Here is a 6,000-nt window from a genome sequence, read left to right as displayed (position 1 = left end):
TGGCTCGGGCATCTGGTCAGGATGCCACCCGAACGCCTCCTTAGGGAGGTGTTTAGGGCACGTCCAGCCGGTAGGAGGCCACGGGGAAGACCCAGGACACGTTGGGAAGACTTTGTCTCCCGGCTGGCCTTGGAACGCTTTGGGATCCCCCGGGAAGCGCTAGACGTAGTGGCTGGGGAGAGGGAAGTCTGGGCTTCCCTGCTTAGGCTGCTGCCCCCGCGACCCGACCTCGGATAAGCGGAAGAAGATGGATGGATCTCTTTTTTTCAACCAAAAATGCTTTGCTCTGATTAGGAGGTACTTGAATTCAAAAAAATGTTCACAGGGGGTAGATCACTTAAAAAAGGTTGAGAACCACTGGAATAGGTTATAAAAAGCCCACTTGTATACCCCGGTCGTTCCCACAATGCACCATAAGATGGCGACATCCGAAAGAAGTCAGGATGGCGTTGATTGTATGTCGCTCAACACTTTTGTCATCTTTAGCACCAATTAATCCCCCATGTTTTCTTAAAACAGTGACGTCTACGTGGATAATTTTAGATCAACCAAAGTGCTCTATGTAGGCGTTTTAAGCACTTCTTCCTATCCTGTAAATGCTAATTGGCAATGGTAGTGTAGTTAGCGCCCCTAATGTAATGTAATGGCGTTAGCTTCCTGGTGTTAGCCGCTATAATGTCGCCCCTTTAATGACAACATGAATGAGTCCAAGCAGAGAGACCAGCCTGCTTAGGCGGAAAGATGACGTGCTTTTCCCAGTGACCAACTTCATGCGGTAAGTGCGTCGGAGCCTAACACACCGGCTCCAAACAGGTGCTCCAATTCGCCCCGGCGCTTCTCCGCCCCTCTCGGCCGCTCATTTGCTCCGCCGCGCGGCCCGGATGTGGCGCACAGGAGCGCTGGCTGACACACCAACATGGCGCTGGCTCTCGCCTAGCGTCGCCCGCCGTTATAACGCCAATAATCATCGTTACATGAGAGGAGCAGGAGCGACGGGACATGTGAGCTCTTCGATCCAGACGAGCGGGTGAGTGGATGTTTTATTTGATTCAATTCGGACCGATGGTGGCCGAGCTCCGGCTGCTGCTACTGGTGGTAGATGCTGGAAGGAGGAGGGGGGGTGAAGGCACCTTCGCCGCCGGGAAAGTCGAACCGCTGGTCGCCTTAATGAGCTGATTTGTGTCCGAGGTCCGGCTCTGCACGGGTTGTAACGATGCCGTTATGCCGAAAGGAGCTGTCGTTTTAGCCAAGCTGTGTTGATGTTGTCATGGCTGTCAGGCTAGATGAGCATCGGCCGCTGTCCTTGGTGTTGAAGCTGGCGAGCATCACACCCATTCTAGATGTTTTTGCACCATTCGTGGTAACATGCATGCCTTGCTATCACGGTAGCAGCTTATTATCGAATTAGTTGCGCATATTTAATGTGTAGTTTGTTTATGTGTGTGTTTGTAGCTTCATTTTATAATTTTTTTGCTCTGATTTTTCCACCTGTGTCATGGCCACATCCCTAATATTGTATCTAAGCAGGATGCGAAGAATTCATGGATGCATTTGTGTTCACACACCTTCCAGCTCAGTGGCCTTTGGTTGGAGCAGTGGTTCTCAAATGGGGGTACGCGCACCCCTGGGTGTACTTGAAAGTATGCCAAGGGTACGTGCGATTTTTAAAAAATATTCTAAAAATAGCGACAATTCAAAAATCCTTTATAAATATATTTATTGAATAATACTTCAACAAAATATGAATTTAAGTTCATAAACTGTGAAAAGAAATGCAACAATGCAATATTCAGTGTTGACAGCCAGATTTTTTGTGGACATGTTCCATAAATATTGATGTTAAAGATTTCTGGTTTTTGTGAAGAAATGTTTAGAATGAAGTTGATGAATCCAGATGGAGCTCTATTACAATCCCCAAAGAGTGCACTTTAAAGGCCTACTGAAATGAGATTTTATTATTTAAAAGGGGATAGCAGGTCCATTCTATGTGTCATACTTGATCATTTCGCGATATTGCCATATTTTTGCTGAAAGGATTTAGTAGAGAACATCCACGATAAGTTCGCAACTTTTGTTCGCTAATAGAAAAGCCTTGCCTTTAACGGAAGTTGCAGACGATGGCGTCACCCGTTGAGGGCTCCTCACATTGTTTTTAATGGGAGCCTCCAACCAAAAGAGCTATTCGGGCCGAGAAAACGACAATTTCCCCATTAATTTGAGCGAGGATGAAAGATTTGTGTTTGAGGATATTGATAGCGACGGACTACAAAAAAAAACGCGATTGGGACGGATTCTGATGTTTTTAGACACATTTACCAGGATAATTCTGGGAAATCCCTTATCTTTCTATTGTGTTGCTAGTGTTTTAGTGAGTTATATAGTACCTGATAGCCGGAAGGTTGTCTCCACGGGTGTCTTGACGCGCAGTGTCTCAGGGTAGTCGACGGCAGCTGCATGGACGACACAAGCTCAGCTTTTCTCCGGTAAGAAGCGACTTTTTAACCACAATTTTCTCACCGAAAACTGCTGGTTGACATTTGGTCTTGATTCATGTAACGTTTCACCTCTAGGAATTTTAAACAAGGAATCACCGTGTGTTTGTGTGGCTAAAGGCTAAAGCTTCCCAACTCCATCTTTCTACTGTGACTTTTCCAATATTAATTGAACATATTGCAAAATATTCAGCAACACAGATGTCCAAAATACTGTGTAATTATGCCGTTTAAGCAGACGACTTTTAGCTGTGTGTGTGTGTGCAGCGCTTATACTTCCTAAAAACCTGTGACGTCTTGCGTACACGTCATCATTACAGGACGTTTCCAGGACGAAACTCCCGGGAAATTTAAAATTGTATTTTAGTAAACTAAAAAGGCCGTATTGGCATGTGTTGCAATGTTAGTATTTCATCATTGATATATAAACTATCAGACTGCGTGGTGGGTAGTAGTGGGTTTCAGTAGGCCTTTAAGTTGAGAATTACTTCTATGTGTAGAAATCTTTATTTATATTTGAATCACTTGTTTATTCTTCAACAATTTTTTTGTTATTTTTATATATATTTTTTCCAAATAGTTCAAGAAAGACCACTACAAATGAGCAATATTTTGCACTGTTATACAATTTGATAAATCAGAAACTGATGACATAGTGCTGTATTTTACTTCTTTATCTCTTTTCTACAACCAAAAATGCTTTGCTCTGATTAGGGGGTACTTGAATTAAAAAAATGTTCACATGGGGTACATCACTGAAAAAAGGTTGAGAAGGACTGGGTTAGAGTGTCCGCCCTGAGACTGGGAGGTTGTGAGTTCAAACCCCCGGCCGAGTCATACCAAAGACTACTAAAAAAAAGGGGACCTATTGCGTCCCTGATTGGCACTCGGCATCAAGGGTAGGAATTGGGGTTAAATCCATCCATCCATTTTCTACCACTTATTCCCTATGGGGTGGTGGGGGGCGCTGGTGCCTTTCTCAGCCACAATCGGGCGGAAGGCGCTTACATCCTGGACAAGTCGCCACATCATTGCAGGGCCAACACAGATAGACAGACAACATTCACACTCACATTCACACACTAGGGCCAATTTAGTGTTGCCAATCAACCTATCCCCAGGTGCATGTCTTTGGAAGTGGGAGGAAGCCGGAGTACCCGGAGGGAACCCACGCATTCACGGGGAGAACATGCAAACTCCACACAGAAAGATCCCGAGCCCGGGATTGAACCCAGGACTACTCAAGACCTTCGTACTGTGAGACAGACGCACTAACCCCTTTTTCACTGTGCCACCCTGGGTTTAAATCACCAAATTGATCCCTAAGCAGAGCACACGCTGCTGCTCACTGCTCCCCTCACCTCCCAGGGGGTGAACTAAGGGATAGGTCAAAAGCAGAGGACACATTTCACCACACCTAATGTGTGTGTGTGTGTGTGTGTGTGTGTGTGTGTGTGTCTGACAATCGTGGGGACTTTTAACTTTTTTTTATCTTTATCCATCCATCCACATATGCATTAATTTCTATATCCTCATTAGGGACACAATTGGAGCTTGAGTCCAGCTGACTTTTGGGCTAGAGGTGGGGTACACTATGCAGGACACATCACCCTCACATATACAGTTAGCCTGACATGCATGTTTTTGCGCTGAGAAACCACACACAAGCACACAGCAGGAGACAATGAGGACTTGAACCCTCGCTTTTCAGATTGTGAGGCAGACGTGCTAACCGGAAGACCCCACTGTGCCGTTGTGTTTATGTGTGGCTGTAATGTAGGCCAGCAGGTAAACAAAGAACAGGGACAGATGGCTCATTTTCAAGTTCACCCTGGTTTTCTTTGGGATTAGAATGTGTGGACAAAAATTAAAAGTGGTGGTCTGGGCCCTATTCAGCTGGGGTTCCCCTCCTAAGTTCGTAATCGTCTTGCGCAGCACAACCGCCGCCACTAACTGCAGTGATAAATGTTGGGAAAACACTCACTTGTATTATGTTAGTGTATCCAGGTTGAAAATACTTTATTTCCCTTTCCCTTTTAGACTTAACTGCAGTGGGTATCGAACATTTATTTTAGGGCAGGGTGTCAAACTTAATTTACCTGGGGGATGCTGGAGGTAAAGTCGGAGTTAGGCTGAGTTGCACAAAACATTCATTTCCGAATTACATTTTAACCACATAGCTAATGTCCCTGACTTGTTTTGTAGGCCTTGAGTCTTAGACTTAGAGAGACTTAGACTTCCTTTTATTGTCGTTGAAATGTGAACTTTACAGTACAGATAAGAACAACATTTTGTTTCATTGCTTGTTGTAGTACCGGATAAAAGAGCAATAGGGTGCAGATATAAATAGATTTACTGTACAGATAAATATAATGCACTTTTGCAAATGCATCTACGTTTATAGATGTGTGTTATATTGTGTTTATATTCCAGCGAGTTAAACCGTTTTTAGGGAGAATTGAGGGGATTATTATGATGCGTTCAAGAGTCTTACGGCCTGAGCGTAGAAACTGTTACAGAACCTGGAGGTTCTGCTACGGAGGCTGCGGAACGTCTTTCTAGAGTCCAGCAGTGAAAACAGTCCTTGGTGCGGGTGGGAGGAGTCATTATACATGTCAAACTACTTGTAAACATTTTATATTTTGAAGCTTTTGAGATGGTCAGAAACATTCTGCTTGCTTAAAGGAAGTTGCTCCTTGTATTGGCCTAGGTGTTTATTGTACTGTCATAATACAGCAAATTTACTGTCTGTTTCCCAGTGTTGACTTTAAGTAGAAAGCCACAAAATATTGGCAGGTTTGAGCCCCTGCTGTTCTATATTTGTTCAAATATCTTTGCAATGAATAAAAATCCCATATATTTGTATTCTTATATGTGAGGGTAGAAAAACAAACAAACCCTCTATTTATTAATTTGTGATTAATTGTTGTTTGGCGTCGAGCATCTGCTACGATTTGAGCAAATACGTCCCAATTTTTTTGGTTTGTTTTATAGCATTATGCATGCTTTATTTTCTACAAGCAATCCAAATGTCTACATTTTAGGTCGGTCATGAAGGCTAACACATTGTTTTATTGTCATTGTATTTAGGGACATGACATCCAAAGAAGCAGTGCAAACCAATCTAAGAGACTTTAGCACAGTGGTTCTTAACCTTATTGGAGGTTCTGAACGCCACCAGTTTCATACGCGCATTCACCGAACCCTTCCTTTGTGAAAAATAAATTAAAAAAAATTTCAAATTCAAGACAAAGTTATATGTTTTTTTTCATGGTGTACAAAATGAACCTTGGATGAACTCAACAAATTACACACCTACAAATCAGTGTGACTTCTGCTGTTGCCGTATCTATGATACGCCGATATGGAGAAGTTTTTATTTACACGATGAGTCCATACTTGCCAACCCTCCCGATTTTTCCTGGAGAATCCCGAATTCCAGTGCCCCTCCCGAAAATCTCCTGGGTCAACCATTCTCCTTTAGCGTCCTCTACAACCTGTCGTTACG

The 6,000-nt window shown here is 43.5% G+C and overlaps 1 protein-coding gene across 3 annotated transcripts in view; it reads left to right on the top strand.

Moving 5' to 3' along the window:
• The first annotated feature begins 504 nt into the window (after positions 1 to 504).
• pak5 (p21 protein (Cdc42/Rac)-activated kinase 5) overlaps positions 505 to 6,000 on the top strand; it is a 146,364-nt gene continuing 140,868 nt past the window's right edge. Inside the window, exon 1 of one of the 3 annotated variants that reach the window (XM_061901039.1) lies at positions 505 to 1,027. The gene's annotated coding sequence lies outside the window, so the exon portion shown is untranslated. The remainder of the gene's footprint in view (positions 1,028 to 6,000) is intronic. The other 2 variants (XM_061901037.1, XM_061901038.1) reach the window with 2 other exon arrangements.

The sequence above is a fragment of the Nerophis ophidion genome, linkage group LG05 (genome assembly GCF_033978795.1).
Source record: "Nerophis ophidion isolate RoL-2023_Sa linkage group LG05, RoL_Noph_v1.0, whole genome shotgun sequence".
Lineage (NCBI taxonomy): Eukaryota > Metazoa > Chordata > Actinopteri > Syngnathiformes > Syngnathidae > Nerophis > Nerophis ophidion.
This window is presented reverse-complemented; position numbering and strand designations above follow the sequence as displayed.